We start from the raw sequence: 16,146 nt of genomic DNA on the forward strand, positions 1-16,146 counted from the left end.
AACTACAGAATCGCAAAGATAAAGCAGAAACCTTGATAATATTTAAAAAGCATATGGAAAGATATGCAGAAACTGTATCCTTTAACTATAAGCTAACTAGTCAAATTTGATGGAGTGAATGTTTTTATCTTATTTTTCATCTGAGACATGCCTCCTCTCTTTTTTAAATGTTATATTACTTTAATAATGTATTTGTTGATTTATTCATTCTCTGCAACTGAACTTTGTTCTCAATAAAGGATTAGAGGGGACCACAGCCCATATTGGTGCTATTGGGCATAAGGGAAAAATCATCATGGAAGCTTTGCCTATCTATCACAGTCCACCTACTCATGCTTGCAGCCACTCAAAAAGACAAAAGTTTTGAGATACGTATTGTGAAATTTTTGTGCTCTTTTGAGATCCTCTCCAACAGTGCTGCATGCCGAAACCCGATTGACGCATCTGTCAGGGTTGCTTGTCCGTTGCCGAGGTAACCTCAGGATCATAGCGCCACTGAGGCAACTGCAAGCTGCCAGTGTTCCCTTGTAACAAATCAGCTGCCTAATGTGTGATGTGGAGGACATTATAATCCGGCATTTGACCTGGTCCCATCCCTGTTCATTTACTGTGTCTGAATGTATTGAAGTGGTAGCTCCTATTTGAATAAATACCCTGACTGTTCCTGTTTTGATTGGAAAAAAGTTGGTTTTCTTGAAGTCTCTGGCATCTTCTCTTGGGTGTAAGACGGTGAGTCACACATCACAGTATTAATCAAACCTCACTGCTTTTATGATATGGAGATTTTGGGAGTACCTGGAGAAGTTCCATGTGCACATACATGTACATATAGTATACAAAATATAATTAATGGCTCGAGATATCCCTGCAAGAGATGGCTATTTAGTCTTAGGTTAGTTCCTATCTTACTGTGACTTAGCTCTGGTGTAGCACAGCGCTTTGTATATTTAAAAGCCTGTACAGCACCTGTCCTTTTTGGCTGATTGCTTTGTCTCTCTCTCTCTCCTCCTCCAGATGTCCTCTGCTCCTGTTGGGGGTCCCACTCCCGATGCACACCCCTATGAAGAGGAAGATGTTTGCGTTTACATTTAATTGAGAGACGGATCTGTCCCCTCTGTCTTCACACAGAGCTCGTTTTACTTTTGAAAGGGACATATGTTTGTTTGAAGTGTTTGAGTTAAAGTTCCTGACTCAGCAATCTCCTGTGTTTCTGTGCAATTCTGTGACCCAAGCGTGACAAGTGGTACCAAAAGTGGTTTGCACAGATGAATCCTCAAGATAATGTGAATGTTCTGGGTCTGACTAATGGCTCTGCGCTTTGCCAATGGAACCTGGACCTGGATTGCCCTGTTCGTGCTCAGTTGCAGGATTTAATTCATCTCATTCACAGCTGGTTTGAGGGGGACTTGATTGAGCGGATTGTGAAGAAAGTAGCCAGTGATGTGGTACTGGCAGGGATTCCTGAAGTTCTCCGGGACGAGTTTTTTTGTCACGATGTTGACTCATTCTGCACCTTCGACAAACGATTGGAAGGCTCCCAGGTTGCTTGGAGACAGGGTGGTGCATTTGTTTTGCCAGGGGCACACTCTCAACCTGCCCAAGATCATCACAATGAACAGCGGGCTCAGGGCCCTGAACATCCAGTTTGCTCAGAAAAGCCATCCTGGGCTCCCGTTGTTACTGATGTGGCCACATCTGGAGAGGCTCCTGGTTGTAGACACCGCCATGCGTATTTCCGCAGTGGTGCAGAGCGCAGATGTTTCCGATGTGATCAGGTTGGCCACCTCACCAGAGAATGTCACCTCTCTCCTGCTCGGACCTTGGACGTCGGCTTAGCCGAGGTGTGTTGCTCCCATGTTCCTTCTACTTCACTGAAAAAGGACCATTTAATGATCTCCGTGATGTTAGCGTGCCACAAGATCCCTGCCTTGTTGGATTCAGGTAGTGATCTTTGTGTTGTCAGATGTGACTGCCTCAGCAGTACGTCCCCGTGTGGCACCGAGATTGTGAACATACACTGTGTACATGGGGATGTTAAGGACTATGTTCTGCTTCCTTTAAAATATAAGGGTCGAAACTTTAAAGTTTGGACCGCCATTTTGGATTCGTGCCCATGGCCCTTGCTGATCAGCAGGAGGAATGCCCTATTCCCTAGGCTCTTAGCCAAGTTTGGGGCACCAGCTCTAGAGCTCTCTGTCATCATGAATGAAGGGGAGGAACTGGTGGCTGTAGGAGAAGGCCTCGAGCTCTGATTGGACATTGAACCCGATCTCTCCAGTGAGACTGGGAGTGACTCCTCCAATTTCCTAGAGTGGCTGGCTGGCCCATCTACAACTTCTCAACTTACAAATGCCCTCCGAAAACAAACCGAGCACTAGCAAGCAGATGGATTTTGTGTGCATGCAGCATGCTGATAGCTCATTAGAATATGCATTTAAACAGGCTTGCTCCGCTAGTGACTCCTACTACCAAGAGCGTGCAACTGGAGGCTTGAAAACCCTGCACTTTCTCGAGAAAGGCGGCTGCCTTTTTAGAGTGATTTCAGATCATTTAGTGGGTGAATTTATTGAACAGTTAGTTGTACCTAAAGTACATAGGGAAATTCTTTTGCAGTTGGCCCATTCTCACATCTTGGGTGATCCGTGGGGGCTGATAAGACTAGAGATCGTTTATCAAAATGATTTTATTGGCTGAATATGGCAAAAATGTTGAACGATTCTGTAGTTCCTGTCCAGACTGCCAGATCGTCTCTGCTTATAAACCTACTCAGGCTCCCCATTCTCCTATGCCTATTTTGGATATTCCTTTTCAACAGGTAGGACTAGATATTGTTGCCACTCTTCCTAAGAGTAAAAATGGGTATCAATATATTCTTGTGTTGGTTGACTATGCAACACAATATCCTGAAGTGGCTGCTCTGAGAAAAGCCAATTCCTCCACAGTTGCCAAAGCTCTGTGTGAGATTTTTACTCGTATTGGCATCCCTAGTGAAATTTTAACTGATCAGGGCACACCTTTTATTTCTTGCATGATGAAACAATTGTGTGACAATCTTGCTTTTAAGAAATTAAGTACAACTGTTTACCATCCGCAGATGAATGGACTTTTAACTTTAAAACAGATGTTCAGGCGAGTTGCTCATGATGACTCGACGTCTTGGGACTCTGTCTTGCCTTTCATTATGTTTGCAGTGTGGGAATCGCCGTAGGCATCCACTGGCTTGAGTCCTTTCAAGTAGTTGTTTGGTAGACCCCCACGAGGTGTCTTGGATGTTGTCTGTGAGGAATGGACAGGAATCTGGACAAAAGCTCACAGGCCAAGCTTTGCAGATCAGGTAATTTTGTTGCAAGACAGGATTTCTAAACTTTCTTCTATCGCTGTGGAGCATCAGCAATGTAAACAAGAAACCTAGAAACGTCTATATGATAGACGCTGTAAGCTCCGTGAATTCAAAACTGGTGATCGCATTTTGGTTCTGATTCCATCTGACCTGCACAAGTTCCTAGCAAAATGGCAGGGTCCTGCCATTATTGAGGAGCATATGGGGCTGGTGAATTACAAGGTTAGAGTACCGGGCCAGCGTAAACCATTCAAGATTTTACAGGTTAATCTCTTGAAAGAGTGGCATGAACCGAAGGGGGTTTACACTTCCTTGGCTGCTGTCTCTCAGACCAATGTTGCCATTGGTGACGACTTGACTGACTCGCAAAAGACAGAGCTGTTAACTTTGATTGAACGGAACACTGATGTTTTTTCAGACTTGCCAGGTGTGACTAACCTTGCAGAACATAAAATCACTACTGAACCCAGTGTTAGGGTGCAGATGCACCCATTTCGGATTCCGGAAGCGCAACAGAATATTGTGCGCGAAAAAGTCAAACAGATGATGGCATTGGGTGTAATTCGTGAAAGTAAAAGTGAATGGTGCAGTCCGGTAATATTAGTTCCCCAAAACCAGACGGTTCGGTTCGGTTCTGTATCGATTTCAGGAGCTTGAATACAGTCTCTAAATTTGATGCTTATCCAATGCCCGTGTTGACAAGCTGTTGGAAAAACTGGGTCAGGCGTCCTATATCTCCATGCTGGATCTCACAAAAGGTTACTGGCAGGTGCCTCTTTAGGCTGGCAGTTGTGAGAAAACAGCATTTGCAACTCCTGACAGTCTTTACGAATATACTAAACTTCTGTTTGGTCTCAATGGTGCATCTCTAACTTCCAGCATATGATGGATCGATCTTGCGTTCTCATTCGAGATATCCGGGGCATACCTCGATAATGTTGTGATTTTCAGTAGAACGACTTCAGGCTGTCCTTGATAGCTTGAGACAGCTGGCTTGACAGCTAATCCTAAGAAATGTAAGATGGGTATGTCTGAGACTCATTATCTGGTTTTATTCAATGGGCAGGGGTTTACTCTGCCCCCAACTTAGAAAAGTGGAAGAGATGCTTGCTTACTCCATGTCAGAGACACAGAAACAAGTTTGTGCTTTTCTGGGGGCTTGCTGGTTATTATAGATGATTCATCCTGATTTTGCAAATAGGGTTGCTCCTCTTCTTGATCTTACAAGAGACAGAATGCAGGGCCCAGCCCGGTTTATGGACAGATGATTGTGAACGTTCCTTTCGTGATTGAAAACTACTTTGTTTTTCTTACCTGGTTTTGTGGAATCCCGACTTCTCTAAGGATTTTGTTCTACAAATGGACCGCTAGTGCGTTTGGTTTAGGCGCTGTCCTGTCTCAGGTTTTTGATGGTGAAGAGGCACCCTATCACATTTTTGAGTAGAAATTGGCTCCTAGGGAATGCAATTATTCGACTATTGACAAAGAATGTTTGGTGGTTAATGGGCTGGGTGGGATGCGCTCCGTTATTATTTTATGGTGTCGAAATTTTGCATTGGTGACTGATCATGCTCCTCTTCACTGGCTATACCGACAGCAAGATACAAACTCTCGTCTCATGAGATGGTTCTTGAGCTTACAAGCTTATAGTTTTACTGTCAGTCATCGACCCGGTTCTGAGCACGTTAATGCAGATGTCCTGTCACACTGTCGGAACATGGTTTGGAGAGTTACTTGATTCACGAAAATGTGAATAAAGCTGAGGGAGGGGTTGTGAAGAAGGAAGGGGGTTACTCTTCCGAAACCCCCTTCCTTCATCGCTGATACAATGGGAACAAATACAGTTTGCTCTCCTCTTTGCTCCGCTAGCTGTTGGACTGCTGCTGTGTCGGTGTGAAGTGTGCTTCTCACGCAGCGCTTCATATATTTAAAGAAACATGTACCCGCACCTATCTGTTTTGGCTGATTGCTTTGTCTGTGTCTTTCTCTGTCTCTGCCTCCCCGCAGATGTCTCTGCTCCTGTTGGGGTCCCACTCCCGACTCGCGCATCCCTATGAGAAGAAGATGTTTGTGTTTACGTTTAATTGAGAGACGGATCTGTCCCCTCTGTCTTCACACGGAGCTCGTTTTACTTTTGAAAGGGGACATATGTTCCGTTTGAAGTGTTTGAATAAAGTTCCTGATTCAGTTCTGTGACCCAAGCGTGACAACATATTCACAAATCTGCCTTTTTGGTGCTCTACTGAAGATGATTCAGTACTGCAGCACCAAAGATAAAGGCAGCAACATACAGTCATATGAAAAAGTTTGGGAACCCCTCTTAATTCTTTGGATTTTTGTTTATCATTGGCTGAGCTTTCAAAGTAGCAACTTCCTTTTAATATATGACATGCCTTATAGAAACAGTAGTATTTCAGCAGTGACATTAAGTTTATTGGATTAACAGAAAATATCTCTGCAGTTCAGTTAAACTTGATGACTGCTGAGCATGGACAGCCTGCTTCAAATCATCCCATAGATGTTCAATGATATTCAAGTCAGGGGACTGTGACGGCCATTCCAGAACATTGTACTTCTCCCTCTGCATGAATGCCTTTGCAGATTTCGAACTGTGTTTTGGGTCATTGTCTTATTGGAATATCCAACCCCTGAGTAACTTCAACTTTGTGACTGATGCTTGAACATTATCCTGAAGAATTTGTTGATATTGGGTTGAATTCATCTGACCCTCAACTTTAACAAGGCCCCAGTCCCTGAACTAGCCACACAGACCCACAGCACAATGGAACTCCATCAAATTGACAGCAGGTAGCAGGTGTTTTTCTTGGAATGCGGTGTTCTTCTTCGCCATGCAAAGCGCTTTTTGTTATGACAAGTACCCTCAATTTTTGCCTCATCATTCCAAAGCACTTTGTTCCAAAATGAATCTGGCTTGCTAAATGTGCAATTCAACACAACAAGCGACTCTGTTTGTGGCGTGAGTGCAAGAAAAGGCTTCTTTCTCATCACCTGCCATACAGTTGTTTCTTTGTGCAAATTGCGCTGAAATGCAGAACGATGTACAGATACACCATCTGCAGCAAGATGATTCCTTGTAGGTCTTTGGAGGTGATCTGTGGGTTGTCAGTAACCATTCTCACAATCCTGTGCAGATGCCGCTCCTGTATTTTTCTTGGCCTGCCAGACGTGGGTTTAACAGCAACTGTACCCGTGGCCTTCCATTTCCTGATTACATTCCTTCCAGTTGAAACTGACAGTTTAAACCGCTGAGATAGCTTTGTGTAGCCTTTCCCTAAACCATGATACTGAACAATCTTTGTTTTCAGATTTTTTGAGAGTTGCTTTGAGGATCCCATGCTGTCACTCTTCAGAGGAGTGTCAAAGGGAAGCATAATTTGCAATTGACCACCTTAAATACCTTTTCTCATAATTGGACACACCTGTCTATGAAGTTCAAGGCTTAATGAGCTAATCCAACCAATTTGGTGTTGCAAGTAATCAGTTATGAGCAGTTACATGCATTCAAATCAGTAAAATTACAAGGGGACCCACATTTTTACACAGCCACTTTATCACATTTGATTTAATTTCATACAACTAAATACTGCTTCACTAAAAATCTTTGTTCAGAAAACACCCCAGTACTCAGATGTTCCTAAGAAATGAAATACATACCACTGTTATCTTTTTTTGTTGAAAGGAGAGTAAATTATTATGCAGGCTGAGAGGGCTTCCCAAACTTTTTCAAATGACTGTATGCAACACAAAATGCATCCTACTAGCAGGAGTGAATGTCAGATCTGATCTCCTTGACATCTAATCCAGTCATTTAACCACAGCAAGAACTAGTATCAAGCCTGGGTCAAGTCTAATAATGGTTGGGTCAGGACTTATGTTTGTTTTTATTTTTTTTATCCAATAGTACTATATATTACTGTTCTGTCTTGCAGCTGTGCCAGACAGCAAAGCAATATAGTGAATGTGCAGGAGTAAACATACAAAACGCACCAGGCTCACTCAGGGGAAATTCAGATGAGGTCAGAATTTAATTATAACTTTTAGTTATTTGATAGCATTTAATCCAGAGCCACCTTAGTGTAAATGTATCTATCTGGGCCAGAATTTAATTCATGGCAGGGTCCCTTCCATGTAACCACAAATGGAGGATTTTTTTTAAGCTTGAGGGGAGTTTCAACAATAAGGTTTATAATGACATGATAATATCAAAACCAAAAATAAATTGAAACATTACTATAACAGTGCCACATGAATCAGTAAATACCAGGATTATTCTGGATATTTTCATTAACACCCATCCATCCATCCATCCATCCTCTTCCACTTATCCGGTCGGGTCGCAGGGGCAGCAGCATGAGCAGAGATGCCCAGACTTCCCTCTCCCCGACCACTTCTTCTAGCTCTTCCGGGAGAATCCCAAGGCGTTCCCAGGCCAGCCGAGAGACATAGTCCCTCCAGCGTGTCCTGGGTCTTCCCCGGGGCCTCCTCCCAGTTAGACTTGCCCGGAACACCTCTCCAGGGAGGCGTCCAGGAGGCATCCTGATCAGATGCCCAAGCCACCTCATCTGACTCCTCTCGATGCGGAGGAGCAGCGGCTCTACTCTGAGCCCCTCCCAGATGACTGAGCTTCTCACCCTATCTTTAAGGGAAAGCCCAGACACCCTGCGGAGGAAACTCATTTCAGCCGCTTGTATTCGCGATCTCGTTCTTTTGGTCACTACCCATAGCTCATGACCATAGGTGAGGGCAGGAACATAGATCGACTGGTAAATTGAGAGCTTCGCCTTGGCTCAGCTCCTTTTTCACCACGACAGACCGATGCAGAGCCCACATTACTGCGGATGCCGCACCGATCCGCCTGTCGATCTCACGCTCCATTCTTCCCTCACTTGTGACCAAGACCCAGAGATACTTGAACTCCTCCACTTGGGGCAGGATCTCGCTACCAACCCTGAGAGGGCAATCCACCCTTTTCCGGCTGAGGACCATGGTCTCGGATTTGGAGGTGCTGATTCCCATCCCAGCTGCTTCACACTCGGCTGCGAACCGATCCAGAGAGAGCTGAAGATCATGGCCTGATGAAGCAAACAGGACAACATCATCTGCAAAAAGCAGTGACCCAATCCTGAGTCCAACAAACCGGACCCCCTCAACACCCTGGCTGCGCCTAGAAATTCTGTCCATAAAAGTTATGAACAGAATCGGTGACAAAGGGCAGCCCTGGCGGAGTCCAACTCTCACTGGAAACGGGTTCGACTTACTGCCGGCAATGCGGACCAAGCTCTGGCACCGATCGTACAGGGACCGAACAGCCCTTATCAGAGGGTCCGGTACCCCATACTCTCGGAGTACCTCCCACAGGATTCCCCGAGGGACACGGTCGAATGCCTTTTCCAAGTCCACAAAACACATGTAGACTGGTTGGGCAAACTCCCATGCACCCTCTAGGACCCTGCTAAGGGTGTAGAGCTGGTCCACTGTTCCGCGACCAGGACGAAAACCACACTGTTCCTCCTGAATCCAAGGCTTGACTATCCGATGGACCCTCCTCTCCAGGACCCCCGAATAGACTTTTCCAGGGAGGCTGAGGAGTGTGATCCCTCTGTAGTTGGAACACACCCTCCGGTCCCCTTTCTTAAAGAGGGGGACCACCACCCCAGTTTGCAAATCCAGAGGCACTGTCCCTGATGTCCATGCGATGTTGCAGAGACATGTCAACCAAGACAGTCCTACAACATCCAGAGCCTTGAGGAACTCCGGGCATATCTCATCCAACCCCGGGGCCCTGCCACCAAGGAGTTTTTTGACCACCTCAGTGACCTCAGTCCCAGAGATGGGGGAGCCCACCTCTGAGTCCCCAGGCTCTGCTTCCACATTGGAAGGCATGTTAGTGGGATTGAGGAGGTCTTCGAAGTACTCCCCCCACCGACCCACAACATCCCGAGTCGAGGTCAGCAGCGCACCATCACCACCATATACAGTGTTGACACTGCACTGCTTCCCCCTCCTGAGACACCGGACGGTGGACCAGAATCTCCTCGAAGTCGTCCGAAAGTCGTTCTCCATGGCGTCCCCAAATTCCTCCCACGCCCGAGTTTTTGCCTCAGCAACTACCAAAGCCGCATTCCGCTTGGCCTGCCGGTACCTATCAACTGCCTCCAGAGTCCCATAGGACAAAAGGATGCTGTAGGACTCCTTCAGCTTGACGGCATCCCTCACCGCCGGTGTCCACCAACGGGTTCAGGGATTGCCACCACGACAGGCACCGACCACCTTATGGCCACAGCTCCGGTCAGCTGCCTCAACAATAGGCATGGAACATGGCCCATTCGGACTCAATGTCCCCCACCTCCCTCGGGATGTGGTCGAAGTTCTGCCGGAGGTGGGAGTTGAAGCTACTTCTGACAGGGGGCTCTGCTAGACGTTCCCAGCAGACCCTCACAACACGTTTGGGCCTACCAGGCCTGACCGGCATCCTCCCCCACCATCGAAGCCAACTCACAAACAACATTAACACAAACTGTTAAACCTGTTCTTGTAATAAGACACTTTTCAAACTACATTTTTCAGAAAATCACTTTGTGACATCTATGTTTGCGTCACTATATCAAGAAGAATTTAACTGGTTCATAACACTTACTGAAGAATAATATGCAATGGACAAGTGTAATTCAAAATTCAAATGTCACAAACTGCTAAATGGTTTAATTATCCAAACCTCTTTCAACTTTAAAGCTGCCTTTGTGAAATGCAATTTGTTAATTTAAGACTATTATTTTTCATAATTTGTGTAAAACAGCTTTTGATCTGTTACTTTAACGGTGCCTCTCATAAGTAACAAATACATCTGTTTATATCTCTCCGTTTTCCCACTCCATCCAGCTCTCACCAGTCACATCTGCTATTGTTAATAACCTGCTTTGTAAGATGAGGCCGACTACTTGTGTACCGGACCCCATCCCCACCACACTACTTAAATCCTGCCTTCATGCCATAATCCCGACTGTTACAATAATAATAAACTCATCCCTTAACACTGGCTTTGTGCCGATCACTTTTAAAATCGCTTCTGCAACCCCAATGTTAAAGTCTGGTCTTGATGCTGATAATCTTAACAATTTCCGGCCTATTTCCCACTTATCTTTTCTGTCAAACATTCTTGAGCGTGTTGTAGCCTCCCAACTCACCAACTACTTAACATCGAATAATCTGATGAAACCCTTTCAGTCTGGTTTCAGGGCACAGCACAGCTGTGAAACTGCTCTGCTATGGGTAACCAATGATTTGCTTATGGCAGCAGACTCTGGACAAACCAGCATATTAATTATGTTAGACCTCAGTGCAGCATTTGACACTGTCAGACATGACATTCTACTGTCCAGAACATGCTGGGTATCTCTGGGAATGCCCACCAGTGGTTCAAGTCCTATCTGACTGATAGGCAAGAGCAGATCCAGCTCAGTGCCAGTCAGACAAGGAGTTCCTCAAGGCTCTGTCACCGGTCCTCTGCTTTTCTGCACTTATATGCTTCCCCTTGGCCATATTATTCGTAGCTTTGGACTTTGTTATCATTTTTATGCAGATGATACTCAACTTTATTTCAATGTTAAAAGTGGAACTTCATCAGAGCTTTCTCAGCTCACAACTTGCCTCAGTGAAATTAAAACCTGGATGGAGCAGAACTCTTTAAAATTAAATTGCAACAAAATTGAACTCCTGCAAATTGGGACTAAAGTGCATCTTAATAAAATGAGCTCCTTCTCAGTCAATCTTGGCGGTGACCTCATCAGACCTGCCTCCACTGCAAAGAATCTTGGTGTCATTTTTGATTCTTCCCTTTTTATTCTGCCCACATAAATCACATTAAGAAACATTCTTAGTTTCACCTCCATAACTTATCACGTGTTCGCTCCTTCCTCTCCTTTTCTAATGCTGAGAAACTTGTCCATGCTTTTATCACATCCCACAATGATTATTGGAATTCCCTACTGGCAGGTGCCCCCTTCTAATCCTATCACAGCTCCAGCTTATTCAAAACTCGGCTGCAAGAGTCCTTACATGGACAACAGCAGCGAGAACATAACACCCATCCTGCTCCGCCTTCACTGGCTCTGTGTCCTACAGAATTGCATATAAAATCCTACTAATAACCTACAAAGCCTTAAACGACCCTATGCCAAACTACATCAGTGACCTTCTCCATCACTATGTGCCTGTCTACCCACTAAGGTCCTCTGATTCTGGCAATCTTGTTGTACCCCACACTAATCTACACTCCATGGGTGACAGGGCCTTCAGCTGTATAGCGCCCAGACTCTGGAATGACCTACCATAATTAATCAGATCAGCTGACTCCATGAATTCTTTTAAAAAACAACTCAAAACTCATCTGTTCAGGAAGGCTTTTAGCTCTACTTGAATTTATTACCCTTCTTTCAGTTTACCTCTATGTCAAGATGCTCATGTAACCTATGTGTGTGCTAGACCATCAATTATGTTGTCTGTTAGGCTTTTTCTCCGAATTTACTATCTTACTCTTCTTTATTTATTTATCTGGTTTAGTACAATGCTATGTACTGTATACCCTGCCATTCTTTCTTAAACTCTGTGAAGTGCCTTGAGCATGGGAAAGGAGCTATATACATAAAATGTATTATTATTATCATTATTATTAAGTGATCAGATTTTGCTATTAATTATATCTGTGTACTAATCTAGAATGTTAGCTATTGAATTGGACTAAACTTAGGATCACTAATGTCTTTTGTACCTGGAGACTGCATTCCACTCATTCTTGTAACCATTCATGTATGTACTGCATGTGCTCTCACTGTATTTGTCACATTTTTTATGTTTTACTAAAAACATTACATTCAAAAACATAAAGATGACACATATTTAGTGTTTGCTGATTCATTTTCAGCAACTGATGTATGCTCTTTTAGTAGTTACACTAACTTGATGTCCCTGTAATTAGGTGCTTCTATTAATGTATCACATTTGGCTTGATCTATAGGTAGAGAGACAGCCACTTGGTTTGAAACTCAAAACACAACTAAATATGGTATGTAGGAGATTTAGTATTTGGAAGGCTCTGACAATATAAGTTTTACTTTTGTTTTTATGGTAAACAATTTCTAGATATACGAGGTGCAACAATTTAATGACCGGAATTAACCTGTATTCAAAATTTGTGCACCATTTCGGGAACTACATTTTTCAACTACTTCATTAAGTTGGCATGTTTTTAGTGACAAAGTAATAATGAATAGTAAAGTTTTTCTAAACTTATAATATACAATATGATGCATAGCATGTTTACAGTCTATCCCTAAATAATAAAAGATAATAAGCTAAACCATCCTCCGCAACCAACTACTTTCACTTAAGAGAACAAAATGTCTTTAATCTATTTCTTTTTTGGTCAGTGGCTAATTATACCAACATATTAATTTCAATAAACAATAAAAGAAAGGGAATCCTTGTACACAGTCTTAATTGATGATCTGCAACCCACAATATTCCTTCTCAGGAGATCTTTAATCAAAGATATTTCATACTGTGCCCTTATTTTAATCTCAGTCCCTCATTAGCTGATTACAAGGAAGGAAGCCATCAGGAAATTTAAGTATGACCTCTGCAGATAATGTGTCCCTCTTCCCATTCATTTCAGCTTCATTGATCACAATCACCAAGTGCATTTACTTTAAATAAATATAGGTCTCCTGCTCTGAATACATGGATTGCTACAATGACACGAGAAAAGGAACAACTAAATATATTTAAAAGTATTTTACTTTGCAGAGCTTCTCTCTGGTAAGATAGTGCATGTTCTTTATTAGTTCTGAGCAGAGTTGCAATAGTATAAAATTGGTGTTTGAACTGTTGTGGGTTCCACACACAACTGAATAATTAATCCTTTGTAAAATGTTCAGATATTAAAAATAACTCTTCTATAAAATTCTAACTGTATCAAAAACTATATAAAGAAGGATTTTTATTTTATTTACAATACTGGAACTGAAAAAAGTAGTATGTTTTGCTGTTAACTATTGTGTTAATTTCAAAATACATTTCTATTTCTAGTTAAAACATAGCATTTGAAATGATCAAACTAATAATTCATTCTGTCTTGAAATCTTGCTCCTAAATATGTGAAAATGAAACAAATAGGAAGATATATTATGACAATTAATGCTTTACTGTCCTACTGACTTACATTGATTAATTTTGAACTATATAAGATAGTCTACTCGAAATGCATCTTGACAGTGCTTTCTATAAAATGAGGAAAAAAGATTATTCCCTTAGAAAAAGAATATTAAAATTCAGTAGTACACATATACATATACTGAGGTTAATGGCAATTAAATAAATTTATGAAATCAAGACAGCAAAAAATATTTTAATTTGTACCGTATTTTATTACAGGTTATATTGAATGGCACTCTCAAAACAATTTATCAAAAAAACCTGCTAGGAACAAATACTGGACAAAAGATTAATCTTTCATAACCATATATGAAAACTGTTTACAAGTGCAACATTGTTAAAAGCTGCTTTTCTAGTGTTACCAAAAACTAGATTTTAATTCTAAATGAATGAACATTTTCATGAATCCTGTTTCTTCTGTTATGTTATTTGAAGGTGTACCAGAACAAAATTGAATGTTAAAAATAACTTGTACTTCAGATCTGAGGGTATTAGTGCAAAACCTCATTATGAGGTAAATTGTTTCAAACAGTAAAATATCTGCACAGCTCTTTACAGAAGCAACACTGGAAATGCCTTTTGCAACCAAATATCTTTGGGCTGATGACTGGAGTAAATTCTTCAAACTAAATACAACAAAAAAAACATATTTGCTTCATTCTAACTTCAAGTTAACTTTACTTCGAAGTACTTTGTATATTACCCTACAACTGTATTTCAATCAAGAAGCAGTTCAATAGCCAGTTATATTATATATATATATATATATATATATATATATATATATATATATATATATATATATATATATATATAAAATGCATAAAGTGATAATAAAAATGACAGGCAAATTAGGAACAGTTTTAGGAACAGTTTAAGCAATTAACAGCCTTACTGTGACATTAATTACATAGAATTATAATTTTATGCAATTGTACCTCAACAAGACATTTTAAGAATTAAATGAAGAAAAAAACCTAGTAGACCTTAAGATGAAAATGTCTCCTATCCCCAGCCAAAAAACACTGGCGGCTTATGTGGCATTGCCCATTATAAAGTGACAATACAGTACAAATCTGCTCAAGAACAGACTATATTGTTCTTCAAAAAATGTCACCAGATAACTTTTGTGACAAATCTCTCAATTATGGAGAGAAGTAATTATGGCCTAAGACTAGGCAGCAAAAAAGCTTCTTCATGAAGCTTCATTTAGATGCAAAGTTCACTAACTACTAAAATATTTTTCTGTTTTTCAAGAGTTCTACACTTTTGTCCCCATGTTACAGTACTTAATCACTGTGTTTAACCAGTTTATTCTGCATCTTCCAAACTTTAATGGTTTATGGAACTGAATTAAACATGCACTGTAGTCTGGGGCATTTCTTGTGTGAAACTCTTCAATTGTTTACTCAGACTCGTCTACAAACACACATATGCTTATAATTGTACAATAACAGAAACATTAAAAAACAACCTAACCTTAGTAAACTTTTTATGTGCAAAGTGCTTTTTTGTTTGTTTAAACACACAGAACAAGAAAATACAGCAGAAATATTTTGGCAATGCAGCAGCTCAAACACAAAGGCATTTTCTACTCATTTAGAGTTACTCAAGTCTGAAGTAAAATATGATCTTCCAGTTCACAGAAAGGTACAGATCCAGTTTGGCTTTCTCCAGAATCAGAGTCATAAGGATTATCAGGGAGCTCCATGAAACTGAAAGCTATCTGATCATCTTCAAGATCAGACCTGGTGGGACTGCAATATCAGAGTATTCCTCATCTTCTGCACTGCTAAAATCCTGTGGTATATACAACATCTCTGGATAATTCCTGCTCACAAGATCACTGGTTGTTTTCAAAGACACTTTTCGAAAGGCCATGTGATGCATGTGGGAAAATTTTGTGTACTTGTACCTTTTAAAACCCAATGACTCCACTGCAATCTTCCAGCTTTTCATCATCATTGCATGACGGTTTTGGTGGGATGAATCGGGAGTAATTATGAGTAGCAGTCCATTTAATGCAAGCAATTCATGTGCTTTTTTACAGCAGATCCATCTCTGATAGGGGGAAGGGAAATAGGAAAGTAGAAGGGAAAATACCACCACATTAAACAACTCTCCAGGAAGGGAATCAATTGGATTTTTTAGCTGTCTGAGAAAGGCTTCGATGGCATCTTGTGCAAGCTGGAGTGGTCGTTGTAGCTGCAAATTCAGGAAATCACATTTATAGACACTCTAGTGAGAAAAAATGCAAAAGAAAAAAAAAATATGTAAGATAACAGCAATTCATTACAATATCTTTAACAATATGGAATTATCACCAAAACCATACACAAGTACAACAAATAGACAAATACTATACACATATAGAGCTGTTAAAATTAAATTTGATGTTGGAATTAAATTTGAGGTGAATGGCACTGTATTAATAATTACTGTTTTTCTTAAAATTATACTATATTACACAATATTATTTAGACTTTGAGCTACATGCTAATATTATAAATATACATTGCCAAGTGATATTTTTATTGCTAAAAGTTTTATAATTTAAAAAAATTCTACACAGTGGT

At 41.4% G+C, this 16,146-nt stretch overlaps 2 protein-coding genes across 3 annotated transcripts in view; both read right to left on the bottom strand.

The window, feature by feature from the left end:
* Positions 1-16,146, bottom strand: part of tmem168b (transmembrane protein 168b) — a 119,645-nt gene that overhangs the window by 67,754 nt on the left and 35,745 nt on the right. The gene's annotated exons all lie outside the window — the stretch shown is intronic.
* Positions 11,385-16,146, bottom strand: part of gpr85 (G protein-coupled receptor 85) — a 246,354-nt gene continuing 241,592 nt past the window's right edge. The window contains exon 3 of the transcript XR_007935234.1: positions 11,385-11,395. The gene's annotated coding sequence lies outside the window, so the exon portion shown is untranslated. The remainder of the gene's footprint in view (positions 11,396-16,146) is intronic.

This window comes from Erpetoichthys calabaricus, chromosome 1, assembly GCF_900747795.2.
Source record: "Erpetoichthys calabaricus chromosome 1, fErpCal1.3, whole genome shotgun sequence".
In the NCBI taxonomy this organism is placed as follows: Eukaryota; Metazoa; Chordata; class Cladistia; order Polypteriformes; family Polypteridae; genus Erpetoichthys; species Erpetoichthys calabaricus.